This window comes from Prionailurus bengalensis, chromosome B1 (assembly GCF_016509475.1).
Source record: "Prionailurus bengalensis isolate Pbe53 chromosome B1, Fcat_Pben_1.1_paternal_pri, whole genome shotgun sequence".
Taxonomy (NCBI): Eukaryota; Metazoa; Chordata; class Mammalia; order Carnivora; family Felidae; genus Prionailurus; species Prionailurus bengalensis.
The window spans coordinates 120,469,666-120,484,291 of NC_057344.1; the positions used below are offsets into that span (position 1 = coordinate 120,469,666).

Sequence of the window (14,626 nt, forward strand, 5' to 3'; positions counted from 1 at the left end):
GTTAATAGGAATCATTTCTTGAGTGAGTATTATGTGCCAGGTAATATGCTAGGCACTTAATTGTTTTGTCTCATTTACTTTTTATAGCAATTATTCAAAGTAGGGTTTATTTTCTATGTATTAGAACTGTTTCAGTTTCAAATGATGGGAATCAAACACAAATTATGCGTGCAGAAAGGAGAGTTTATTGGAAAGACAGTGGGCTGTCTAATGGAACAGCCAGGCTGTAGGAAGAGTGAGAACCTAGGGACCATTAGGACTGTTAGAACTCCTTTGCCCTCTCCTCCTTCCTGTATCTTAGAGCCATTCTTTCACTGTGCGGTGACTCCTTCCATAGGTGGGAAACACAGCCACCAGCAACTCCTGAGATTTATGTCTTATAATTTCAGCCACTAGAAGGAAATTTAACCTGACTCTTTCAGTTCTAAATACAAAATTCCTGGCAAGTGTCTCCTTGGTCCGGCTTGCATTAGATGTCCACTTCTAGACTAATAGAGTTGGGCCCCTTGTATGACTGCCAGGGCATATGGGTGGAGTAGAGGAGTGTTTAGGAAAAAGGGGTGCTCGGGTAACAGTGTCATTTGTGTTCATAATAATTCTCATTTGACAGATGAAGAAAATGGGACTTTAGATGTTGAATAACTTCTGCAGGGTCACTCAGCTAGTAAATAGTAGATCCAGAAGCTACAAAGTTAAACATAATGTAGAAAAGAAACATTGAATCAAGGAAAGTCTGCTAAGAAAAAACAAGTAGAAAAAAGATATCTGGAAGAGGTTATTATGGCAAATGACCTGAGTTTCCTTCTGGAAAGAAAACATGATCCATCATGTACTTTGCCCCACCTGATTAAGGAAAATCTCAAGTGTGTTTGAAGAGGCAGTTTTATGTTAGCACTAAACTAAGAGAGGAAATTATTTCATGCAATGTAATGAATGATGTTTTCATTCAAGATTTTGCAAAGAATATGAAATGTTCAAGTAGATAATTTCTCACAATAATTATAGCTAACATTTATTAATGCTTAGGGACTCTGCCTAGAATTTTAAGTGAATGGCCTCCTTGGACCCTCATCATAGTCTAGGAGATAGAAACTGTCATAATTCAGAGATTGTAGTTTAGAAAGGTTAAATAACCACCCCAAGGACACACAGCTCCTGCGTGGCAAAGCCTGGATCAGGATTGAGGCCATCTGATGTTGAAGCCTGCACTCTTGCTGGACTGCCTTCCTCAGGTCACAAATTCTCTACTAGAATCAAGATGATGACATTAACTCTTGACTTGATAAATATTAATTTTCTTAGAGGAAGAAGATAATTTGACCCTAGGCTGTTGCTTTCTGAGGGCAAATAAATTGAACTGCTCGAAAGTTTGATTTTAGTTTTAAAGTTTTTGGGATCCTGATTTATGATTTACTATGGCCAGAAGACATGTTTGTATAAATATTAGCACCCTGACAAAAATGGGATCCTACACATGATCCTGTTTCACATAATTTAGAAATATCAGTTGAAAAGTTATTCTTACTCTATTTCTGGTAGTGCTAGTACACAGGCTTTCATTCATTTACTCAATAAACATTTATCGAGTACCTGTTCACTGTCCTGGGCCCTGGGGTTTCAGAAGCAAATGAATTCTTGTGAAGCCATAGTTTATTTAGTAGACAATATAGAAAAGAGTAGAACAAGAAAATGTAGCAATACTTTGGTGAAAATATAGTATGGTGATGTGGGGTGACACGTGGGGGCTTCTTTGATCAACAGAGGTCCCTCCACAGATCAGCAGAGAATTGGATAATGAGAAAGAAGAACCAGCTATGCAAATATCTGAGAAAAAACTGTTCTAAAATCTTTGAGAGTGATCAAATGGGTTATATACAAGGGAACTGGAATTGAAATGGTATTGGACTTCTGATACCAATTCTGGAGACCAGTGGCACTATTCCTTTGGTATTCTAAATAGAAACAACTGTGGAATTGTAAACCAAGGTAAACTACCAATCTAGTGAGAGGGTGTAATGAAGCTAGGATTCTGGAAATATACTTCCAGGAATTAGAAGTCCAACTCCAGTCAGAGAAGATGTGTTCCAGGATGACAGCCATGCACCAGGCTTTGAGATGAGCCATGCAAATAGTCCTGACACTAATTTCTTATGGGGACTATTTTCTGGCCATCTGGTTGAAGGTATAGTCTTAAATGAAGATAGACTTAAGTACTGAGTAATGTCTATTATTTTCAATTTTCTTTTTTAAAAATGTTTATTTATTTATTTTAAGAGAGAGAGAGAGTGCCAGCATGGGTAGAGGCAGAGAGAGGTGGGGGAGGAGAGATAGAATCCCAGGCAGACTCTGCACTGACAGCTCAATTCCATGAACCATGAGATCCTGACCTGAGCCGAAATCAAGAGTCAGTCACTTAACTGCTTGAGCCACCTAGGAGCCCCATTATTTTCAGTTTTCTTTTTATATTGCATTAAAAAAATCCTAGAGGGGAAAACCAGCAGCAACCGCTTTGACCTCAGCCACAGCACTTTCTTACTAGACATGTCTCTGGAGGAAAGGGAACAAAAGGAAAAATGAGCTATTGGGACTTTATTAAGATTAAAATATTCTGCACAGGGAAGGAAACAATCAACAAAACTAAAAGGCAACTGACAGAATGGGAGAAGGTATTTGCAAGACATGTTGGATAAAGTGTTACTATCCAAAATCTATGGAGAACTGATCAAACTCAACACTCAAAAAACAAATAATCCAGTGAAGAAATGGGCAGAACACATGAACAGACACTTTTCCAAAGAAGTCATAGAGATGGCTAACAGACACATGAAAAGATATTCAGCATCACTCAGCATCAGGGAAATATAAATCAAACCACAATGAGATACCACCTCACACCTGTCAGAATGGCTAAAACTAACAAGTCAGGAAACAACAGGTGCTGGCAAAGATGTGGAGAAAGGGCAATACTTTTACATTGTTGGTGGGAATGCAAACTGGTGCAGCCACTCTGGAAAACAGTCTGGAGGTTCCTGAAAAAATTAAAAATAGAACTACCTTATGACCCAGCAATTGCACTACTAGGTATTTATCCAAAGGATACAAAAATGGTGATTTGAAGGGGCACATGCACTCCAGTGTCTTTGGCAGCACTCTCAACAATAGCCAAATTATAGAAAGACCCTAAATGCCAATCAACTGATGAATGGATAAAGAAGAAGTGGTGTGTGTGTGTGTGTGTGTGTGTGTGTGTGTGTGTGTGTATGTAAATGGAATATTACTTGGTGATCAAAAAGAATGCAATCTTGCCATTTGCAACAACGTGGATGGAACTAGAGTGTATTATGCTAGAGAAATAGGCCAGAGAAAGACAAATATCTTATGATTTCATTCATATGTGGAATTTAAGAAACAGAACAGATGAACATAGGGAAAGAGAAGGAAAAATAAGATAAAGACAAAGAAGTAGGCAAATCATAAGAGACTCTTTTACATAGAGAACAAACTGAGGGTTGCTGGAGGGGAGGTGAGTGGGGGGATGGGCTAGATGGGTGATGGGGATTCAGGAGGGCACTTGTGATGACCACTGGGTGTCATATGTAAGTGAGGAATCACTAAATTCTGTTCTTGAAACCAATACTACACTATATGCTAAGTAACTTGGATTTAAATAAATAAAAATAAAATAAAGTAAAATTGCTTTTAAAACACACACACAACAGGCACCTGGGTGGCTCAGTTGGTTAAGCGTCTGACTTTGACTCAGGTCATGGTCTCGTGGTTCATGAATTCGAGCCCCGCATCGAGCTCTGTGCTGACAGTTCAGAGCCTGGAACCTGCTTTGGATTCTGTGTCTCCTTCTCTCTCTGCCCCTCCCTGGCTGGTGCTCTCTCTCTCTCTCCTTCTAAAATAAATGAAAACATTAAAAAAAATAAATTAAATAAAACACACACACACAAAATTGAAAGCAGTAGAATTTTAGAAATACCCTAAGAGCTAAGATATTGCTTTAAGAGATAATAGAGTAATATATATGATAGTGATTTTAATAATAAAATTAAAATATTTTCTAATTTGGGGCACCTGGGTGGCTCAATCAGTTAAGCAGCTGACTTCAGCTCAGGTCATGATGTCACGGTTCATGGGTTTGAGTCACAGTTCATGGGTTTGAGCCCCACGTCAAATTCTGTGCTGACACCTCAGAGCCTGAAGCCTGCTTTGGATCCTGTGTCTCCCTCTCTCTCTGTCCCTCTCACACTCACCCTTTGTTTCTGTCTCTCTCTTAAAAATACACGTTAAAAACCTTTTTAAAACATTTTCTAACTTTTAAAAATGTTTATTTATTTTTGAGAGAGAGGAAGTGGGGAAGGGGCAGAGACAGAGAAAATCCCAAGCAGGCTCTCAGCACAGAGTCTGATGCAGGGCTGGATCCTACGATGGTGAGATCAGGAGCTGAGCTGATATCAAGAGTTGGATGCTTAACCAACTGAGCCACCCAGGTGCCCCTCTAATTTTTATATGATAAAAAGGATTTAACCTATATGACCCCATTGGAAGAACAGGACATGGAAAATTCATGGTTCATTTCTGAGTCCAGAAATGCCTTAAGAATTTTGTTGATGATTCTTGTTGCTATTGCTTCAATGAAGTTTTTTTTTTCCAAATTGAAAATAATAAGAAACTAAGAGTGAGTTATGAAAGGTAGTCTAATTTGACATTCTATCAATAGAAAGTAAATTATATGACAATCTAGATAATAGTGTGATTCCAGATTTTGCTAGAATATAGGAAGAACAAAAGCATTGTTACAGAATAATTAAAATGCATGTCTTAGGGATGTCTATAAATATTCATCCAAACAATTCTGGTCCATCATAGAATACTCAGCTGTGCAATTTAGTTGCCTTTGGTATTTTGTCTGTGTTCAGTCATATAAAAACCAGAGCTTTACACATTAAAAAAAATGTATTGGCATGAAAGTATATTTATTACAGTAAGAGGATAGAAGATATTTTATTTAACAGTTTATTAGCTTGATTATAACTTTATCTTTAAAATTTTTTAACATTTATTCACTTTTGAGAGGCAGAGAGAGACAGAGTGTGAGTGGGGGAGGGGCAGAGAGAGAGAGGGAGACACAGAATCTGAGGCAGGCTCCAGTCTCTGAGCTGTCAGCACAGAGTCCGACGCGAGGCTCGACCCCAGGAACCGTGAGATCATGACCTGAACTGAAGTTGGACGCTTAGCCGACTGAGCCACCCCGGCTCCCCAGTAACTTTTAAATATTTAGACAAATTAGTAAGACTTCCTTAGTACCCTTGCTTCAGATCCTGTAAATGTTAGGCACCATAATGCATGTAATGCACAGGTGTATGTGTGTGTGCCTTATTCAGTTATTGCCATTAGGTGATGTTTCACAGCTCTCCCAGTGACACTTGTTGCTTTCTTCTTTTCTCTTTCTATTATATAACCCTGTGAAATCATGTAAGTATCTGTACAGCCAGATGAGTCTTTTCCCTGGGAATCTATAGCTTTAGAAGGACTGTATTTGTTAGGTGTTGACTTCCTAGAAATGTCAGGTACTCTGGAGAGTGTTAGCTTTTTCTGGGCCACTAGAGGGACCATGTGACTTATTTCTCCTGTAGTCTGTAATCAGTCTTTTTTCTAAAGGAAACCTTTTGTGCTTCCATTGGGGAATTGATGCCAATAAAGACAAAGGGATGAGTCACCTTTTTTTCCCCTAATAAAAGAACAATTATTATCAGCCATTTTTAGAAGTTAACTATGGTGAATTTTATGTTTAAAATTGAGGTGCAAAAGGGCTGCCTGGGTGGCTCAGTCGGTTAAGCATCTGACTCTTGATTTCAGCTCAGGTCGTGATTCGTGAGTGTGAGCCCCACATTGGGCTCTGTGCTGGTAGTGCAGAGCCTGCTTGGGATTCTCTCTCCCTCTCTCTGTTCCTCCCCACTTGCGCTGTCTCTGTCATTCTCTTTCTGTAAATAAGTAAATAAATAAATACTTTAAAAAACTGAGGTGCAATGAAGTAGAATTTAGCTGCAAAATGTGGTGATGTTAGAGGCACTCACTTTGTCAATAACTGACATGAAGCGATAATCTCCAAATTGAGAGATTACATTTTTGAGGTGCTTGGGTCTTCATGTGAGTCCAGTAGATGTTAAATACACTTAATTCATTCATCAAACATTTACTGAGTGCCTAATATGTGCTTGGCACTATTCTAAGTACTGAGTATACATCAATAGGATAGAATAAACTTTCTGCCCTTTCATAACCTAACTGAAATATACCAGAGTGTGGAAAGCATTCTTCTTTTTAAAAGTAAACTCCAGGGGCGCCTGGGTGGCTCAGTCGGTTGAGCGTCCGACTTCAGCTCAGGTCATGATCTCACGGTTCGTGAGTTCGAGCCCCGCGTCAGGCTCTGGGCTGACATCTCAGAGCCTGAAGCCTGCTTCCGATTCTGTGTCCCCCTCTCTCTCTGCCCCTCCCCCATTCATGCTCTGTCTCTCTCTGTCTCAAAAATAAACATTAAAAAAAAAAAGTAAACTCCACACTACACGTGGGGCTCGAACTCACAACCCCAAGATCAAGAGTTGTGTGCTCTACTGACTGAGCCAGCCGGCACCCCTACGTTCTTTTTTTTAAAGTATGAGATAGAAAAAAAAAACTGATGAGAAGCCCTGTCTATATGTGTGGGGCTTATATAGGTCTTTTCTCTTGGGTTCTTGGTTTTTCCCCATTCCTGCCCAGAGGTGGGAAGGCAGGTGTGTATTCCTGGCTGTCCATGTTGGGAGTCGTGTGGGAACAGAAGGGGACTGGGCACTGGGCCTATCTGACTTCATACCCCTGTCTTCAGCACCACACTTCATTTCAGCTTTCAGTTTTCTTTGGGTCCTTAAAGGAAAGGTCTCTCTGCTTCAATTTTCTCAAAGTCTGAGTCTCTAGTCATCATTTGGGGTGGTTGCCTTGATGCATGGTCTTGGGAGCAAAGATCTGGGGTTCTGATTGCTCCCTTAATAAACTTACAGTGAATTCTCTTCTTTTCCCTTTTAGTGTTTATTTATTTGAGAGACAGAAAGAGAGAGAGAGAATCCCAAGCAGGTTCTATGCTGTCAGCACAGAGCCTGGCTCAGGGCTCTATCCCATGAACCGTGAGATCATGACCTGAGCTGAAATTCAGAGCTGGGCGCTTAACCAACTGAGCCACCCAGGTGCCCCTGAATTCTCTTATTTTTAGTTCCACTCTTCTTCCATCACCTTGAGAAGTACTTGGTGCCTCCATTCCCTAAAGTTCTCTGAGATTCTTGGTCCCACATCACCTTGTTTCTTGTTGACTTTTTTCTTGTATGAAGTCAGTTAGAACGATCCTCCACTTTTCATCTTCCAAAATAAATATCTCAATGTTGTCATATCATCTGCCATGCTTTCTGTCCTGTGACATTATGACCCTTTTATTTCTTTATTTTAAGGAGTTTCAGGAGGGACTACAGATAAATATATATATATATCCATTCTGCTGTATTTCACTCAAAGCCTACTGATTGTTTAAAATCACAATATTTGAAGTCATACAGAGAAATATAGGTACCATATGTTTTCACTCTTATGTGGATCCTCAGAAACTTAACAGAAGACCATGAGGGAGGGGAAGGAATTAAAAAAAAAAGTTAGAGAGAGAGGGAGCCAAACCATAAGAGACTCTTAAAAACTGAGAACAAACTGAGGGTTGATGGGGGGTGGGAGGGAGGGGAGGGTGGGTGATGGGTATTGAGGAGGGCACCTGTTGGGATGAGCACTGGGTGTTGTATGGAAACCAATTTGACAATAAATTTCATATTAAAAAAAATAAAATCACAATATTTGGAAAACAGAAAATGGTTTCTTTCCTATATGTGGTTATATCAGGCACTAGTTAAAACTGAAAACTGTGTAAGTAATAAGATTATGTAAGAAGTTATATTCATATTTCTTGATTGACTGGTATTTATGGAAAAGCAGATGATGTCCCTGGACAGTAGTGAAGAGGAGTTCTGGGTAGGGATCCAACATCAGGAGAATTTGCTCTCACTGGATCTCAACGCTTCCTTGCCCTGCAGGCCATTTTATTTGGCTCTAGTCTTTGTGCTAGAAAGTCACAAAACTTGATACCTGATTCCTCTCTGAATTTAGCCCACTTCTCTAATACTAACTACATTTTTATTCATTTCTAGTGAACCTTTTCAAATTTTTAGGAATATCTGTTCTAAAATCTTCTCATTACTCTGCAAAATACCCACTCCTACCTTTGCTTCTTTAGTGAGATGGAGATCGTTATTTGGAATCTGTGAACTTGGCTGTCTCATGTCATCTCTTATGTCCTGAAAACTGCTCTGTTTCCTTATCTGCTCTCCACCTTCATATTTGTGTCAGGACTTGTATCCTTTCTCTCTCTGTCTTTTTTTTTTTTTCTTTAAGTTTTTTTTTTTTTTTAAGTTTATTTTGAGAGAGAGAGGGAGGGAGAGAGAGAATTCCAAGCGGGCTCTGGGCTGTCAGCGCAGAGCCTGACATGGGGCTCAGTCTCACGAACCATGAGATCATGACCTGAGCCGAAATCAAGAGTCCGATGTGGACGGTTAACCGACCAGGCCACCCACCCAGACATCCCTCCTTTCTCTTTTTAAAGCAAGTTCCTCCAAATGTGATCATCTTTCCCATGGCTTTTTCCTGTTTCCATTTATCTTTCCTGAATCTCTACTTCTCCCCATGTCTACAAACATGGGTTCAGGTCTTTTTACCTTATTCTTTCTTCCTGACTCTGCTACTCCCCAAGAGTTTTCAACCCTCCCTCTTCCCACACTGTCCAGCCTCTTGAAAAACTAATACCGAAGACTCTGTGTCAGATACTTTCTTAAGTACTTTATGTATATTAATTCATTTATTCCTTATAGAAACAACCCTATGAGGTCCGTACAGTTATTATCTCCATGTTAACAATGTGGGAACTGATGTACAGAGACGTTAAGTAACTTAACCTAAGTCACACAGGTATTAGGTTAGGATTAAACCCAGAAACCCTGATCCTAGGCCCGTCTGTTAACCCTTACCCTGTGCTACCCTGCCCATTATTTTCACTTGCTAACTAGTCTTTATGTGTGCCTTCCTCTTTTTAATCATTTCCTCAAATATTTAATCATGTCTGATTTAAAAAAAATTACTACCTGTTCTCTGAAATTTCTTATTGGGTGATACAAGTGATTTTTCTAAGTGGCACACTATATTCTTTTTTTATAAATGTTTATTTTTAGGGAGAGAGAGAGAGTGAGAGCAGGGGTGGTGCAGAGAGAGGGAGAGAGAGAGAGAATTCCAAGCAGGCTCCGCTCTGTCAGCGCAGAGCTTGATGCGGGGCTCGAACTCATGAACTGTGAGATCATGACCTGAGCCGAAATCCAGAGTTAAACGCTTAACCGACTAAGCCACTCAGGGGACCCCACACGCCATATTCTTAACATGCATTCTCATTCTTTTTGAGACATACCTGTAGTTTAGCACATACTTGAGTACTTCTTATTGGCTGGATGCTAGGAATATAAAGGAAGGTTCTTCACCGAAAGCCATTCCTTCCCTCTTGGAATGGCTTCTTAGGTGGCTTCTGTGATGCTGCAATAACCTTCACCTGTCACGTTAGCTACTACTTCCCTGGTGTTGTCTCTGAATCTCCTTTCCCTTGCAGGGCGACTGGATGTGGAGGAGGAAACAAGGGTTGTGGCGTTACACAGGGCCTATGTTCACGTCTCAGCAGTAAAATGTTAGTTGTATGATTTGGGGAAAATCAATTAATGTCTCAGAGCCTTTGTTTGCTCTTCTGTTAAATGATGAGCAAAAATCCTTAAGCTAATGATTTTTTTGTTTTTTTTTGCAAAATTAAATAATTTGTTGCGGGTTACTTATGTAATGGTGTGTCTGATACATTGTATGCATATGATAAATACATATTTCTCTTCTTCCATTTGCCAGTTTTTATCTTTCTTTAGTTTTTAATCATAGCGATCTCATCAAATCCTATCAACTGAATCTTCATTCCTCCGGGAATAACTTCTAAATCTATATGCTTAATTATTTACACAACATCCTTTACAAGAGGGCTTTTTGTACTAAGCCACAAAGGCTTTTGAGTCTCTTTGTATTTTTCCACTGGGAAATGCAGTGAAACAGAGAGTAACACATTGAGAGGATAAAATACAAAATTTCACGGTTCCTTATCTCCTTTATTTACCTTTTTTACAATTTGAGCACTTTTCCTAAAAACTAAAGTTTGATTTTTAAAACTTGAAGGCCATCTGGTAATAAAGACAACCTTCCGAATGTAAATGCTTGCGAGTCTGACATTGACTTTCTGTTAAATAGACTAAAAGAATTTGAAACATTTACTCTTACTTAATGAAACAAAACTTTAAAGGCTAATTTAATTTTCCATTTGAATGATATTATCAGTTTTTGTGGCCCAGATTCTCTATCAGAGTTGTTCAGCTATGCACTTCTAAGTGCATTTCTGTCACACTCTGACACATTCAGTTCAGTTGAAAGGACATTCCTAAAGATGTTCCTAAGGGAAATCCCTAAGGAGGGACTTAGGGTTATCTGCTATGACTCCTTAAATTAACCAATCATTTGGGCAACTAAGACATCCCTGACTTCACGCAGGGAGGCTGGCGTTACCACTGACGCATTATATCTTAACGAAAGAACTTTGGTACTACCAACTACTAGACAGCTGGGAGAATCCAATAGTTAATGTATATGAAAGTGCTTTTCAAGGTAGTCAAATCTGTACTATTCTGTCTATTTGCTTAAGGACAGACAGTTGCTTAAGGGTTTCAGTCAGGGACTGCTATGATATCCAAATGAAAGGGGAAGATATTAGCTAATCTCTTGATAAATATTATATGGTTACTATTTTTGTGGCGTTTAAAATTTTAATCAATTGATATATACTATCAGGTCCATGCAAACACAATTAAAGTGTTATGAACTTTGACTCTTGTGTATAATTTGTAGACTTTTAGGGCATTCTTTCCCCTCTGTATATATGTACATACACATCCTATTTAATTTCTGTTGAATGAATAAATATCTGAGAGTAAAAAAGAAAAGAGAAAAGATATTCAAAGACAAGACTTCCCACGAAAAATCTTTTCAGTCTCCCTAGAAATTGACATAGATATGTTGACTAATTCCTATCCTATTATTCCTATCCAAAGAATCTTTTAAAATATCCTCAAAGGATCCTACTCAGAGTAGACAGAAGCTTTTTATGAGTTATCAGGATAAGATGCCAAAAATGTTTTGGTTTTGAACTTGATTTATAAAATGCAGAGTAAGATAAAAAAACAATTCTGTTTGATGTTGGTGGGAAAGAGGGAAAGACAAATATGATAAAAGTTCCAGTAGTATTGGTCAGTCTTGGCAAGAATTGGGTCTTCTAGGCTTGAAAGACCAAAAATGAGCATATGAGCCTGGGTTATAGAAAAAATTATTGTGTGATTGACCCAAATTAGGCAGTTAGGAAGAGATGCTTGGAAGAGAGCTGGGTGGGGGTGGGACAGCAGAAAGGAGGAAAGATGATTAAATTTTCTCTAAGTAAACATTTTTATTGAGACAAAACATACAGAAAAGTAGATAGGTCATCATTGTACAGTTCTATGAAGTTTTTAAAATTTTTTTTTAATGTTTATTTATTTTTGAGGCAGAGAGAGACAGAACATGAACAGGGGAGGGGCAGAGAGAGGGGAGACACAGAATCTGAAGCAGGCTCCAGGCTCTGAGCTGTCAGCACAGAGCCTGATGCGGGGCTCGAACTCACAGACTGCGAGATCATGAGCTGAGCTGAAGTCGGAAGCTCAACCGACTGAGCCACCCAGGCGCCCCTCTGTGAAGTTTTACAAAGTAAATTTGTTCCTGGAACCACTACCTATACCATGAAACAGGATATCACTGGCAATTCAGAACCTTTTTTTTCCCTTCTCTTGTGGTTGGTTATACCTTTCCATCCAAAGGAAACTGCTCCTATGAGCTTTAATGTCATGTAGGAGTTTTTCATAGAGTATGTAATCTTTTGTATCTGGCTTCTTTTGCTCAATAGCATTTTTGTGAAGCTCATTTATATTGTTGCTTGAATAGTGGTTCATTCATTTTCACTGCTTTATAGAATTCTATCATATGCATACATGAATTGTATCAGTATCATCATGAATTTAACCTTACCATGCCTATTCATGCTCTTATATTTTTATTATGTATCTATATATCCACAAGTATTGTATTTCTCACTTTTAAAACTGAGAAAAATAGTATTTTGGACATTTCATTGTGCAACTTCCTTTTTTTTGCCCAGATTTTAGTACTTCTATTTCTACTTCATTCATTTTAACTGCGTGATGTTACCACTCCTTGTGATCCATTTCCTCTAACGTTGCCTTTTTCTCTTTTAGCTTTTTGCTATAACAACAATGCTGCAATGTGCATTCTTATCCATGTCTCATTGTGCCTGGGTGTAGAGTTTGTCTAGGGCTGAGGTGCATGCTAGTGGCATTTTGTGTAGAACAATTCTTTGTGTTAACTCACCCTGTGCATTGAAGGATATTAAACATTTAAGGCTCTCGGGGTGCTATTTGTCAGACATAGCACTCCAGTCCTTAATGACAACGGAAAAATAGTCCCCATTACCTTCACACTTCTAAATGCCCTTGGATGACATTCTGATTCAGAGTCATTGACCTAGAGCTTTCTTCAACTGCAACTTTGTGAGACAAGAAAATGATTTAAAAATGACTGTTTTCTCTCATCTTTTGAGGATGGTAGAGTATCATTCTACATACACAGAAGAGAAAATAATTTATTAGGCATGATGGATACCTTAAGGCATTAAGACTTGATTGTCTTGCAGAACCTCTGTGAGAAAGATTGGGATATATAGCTAAACTCAGAAGAAATGGGTCATAGGGTATGCTCACAGATAATTTTACTGAATAGCATTAAATTGCTCTCCAAACTATTATGCTTTTTACATTCTTGTCAACAGCAGAAGAGAGTTCACATTTTCTTTAGCAATACTTAAAAAAATTTATTGCTGGAGCACCTGGGTGGCTCAGTAGGTTGAGCATCTGACTCTTGATTTCAGCTCAGGTCATGATCCCAGGATTGTGGGATTGAGCCCCACAACGGGCTCTGTGCTGATTGTGGAGCCTGTTTGAGATTTTCCCTTTCTACCTCTCTCTTTGTCTCACTCTGCTCTTCTTCCCTACTCATGCACCCCCCTTCTAAAAATTAACTAAGTAAAAAAAATTTATTGCCAATTTTAATGAGTTTTTTGTGATTAAAATAAATGATATCTTTTTGTGATTTTGTGATTTGCCTTTGTATATTTCTGATTACTGGTGAAGTCGAGTGTCTCTTTATCTGTTTATTGATCATAAGCTTACTTTTGTGTTTCCTGTTCATCTATTTCCCGTACTTTTAGTTGAGTTTTTTTATTGATTTATATTAAAGAAAAAATTATTCTGATGCTTGTTAAAATGGTGAAGAGAACTTTAGTCTAGACTAGGGTCGACTCTGCAGAGGACAGGGATTGGACTCAACCTGGAATACAGCAAAGGCAGCTGAGGATTTGTAACCAACAAGCAGAGTGAAAGGGTCAGTGGATAGGAAATTGTTAAGAAGAGACATCACGGGTAGGGGAGTCCTTATAAAACTGATTTGACAGGATTCCTGCTACAACTGGACCCTGCAAGAACACACACAAAAGCCTAAGATTGAGGCCTCGTTGAGAAGAGGGCTCAGAGGAGCCTGACCAAAGCCTGATCAGAGAGTCTTTGTCATTTGTAGGAGTTTTACATATATTCCAGATCCTAATCTTCTTTGAGTAAATGGGCTACAAATATATTCTTGAAGTCTGTGATTTCTTTTTTCACTTAGTTTATATTTTGTTTTTAGAAAGTTTTAATTTTCATGCCAATATATTAATACTTTCTTCAGGCTTTCTACACTGAGTTTTGTTGGAGAAACTTTCCCTTTGTCAAAGTAAAGAAGATATGTTTCCATACTTTAAAAAAAGTTTATTTATTTTGAGAGAGAGACTGTGAGAGAGCATGCAAGGGAGAGGCAGAGGGAGAAAGAGAGAGAGAGAGAGAGAGAGAGAGAGAGAGAGAGAGAGAGAGAGAATCCTAAATAAGATCCATGCTGTTTGCACAGAATTTGACATGGGGCTGGATCTCAGGAACTGTGAGATCATGATCTGAACAGAAATCCAGAGATAGATGCTTAACCAACTGAGCCACCCAGGTGTCCCTTTCCATACTATTTACTAAAAGTTTTAAGTTTAATTTGTCATGTGGAATTTATTTTTCTATATGATATAAGAAAAAGATCTACTTTTTTTTTCTGTATAGATAGGCATTTATCTTAGCTTCTTTTATTGAATAGATCATTTTTATCTCTGCTATATATGATGTTTCTATTTATCAACATGTCTGTATGTGGGTTTTCTATTCTTTTTTGTTTATCTGTATATTAAAAAAGTTCCTGGCTTAATACCACATTACCTTAATTGTTATAGTTTTTAGTAAGCGTTGAATTT

The 14,626-nt window shown here is 38.5% G+C and overlaps 1 protein-coding gene across 2 annotated transcripts in view; it reads left to right on the top strand.

Annotated features, from left to right (window-relative positions):
* Positions 1-14,626, top strand: part of SLC39A8 (solute carrier family 39 member 8) — an 80,032-nt gene that overhangs the window by 38,319 nt on the left and 27,087 nt on the right. The window lies entirely within an intron of this gene.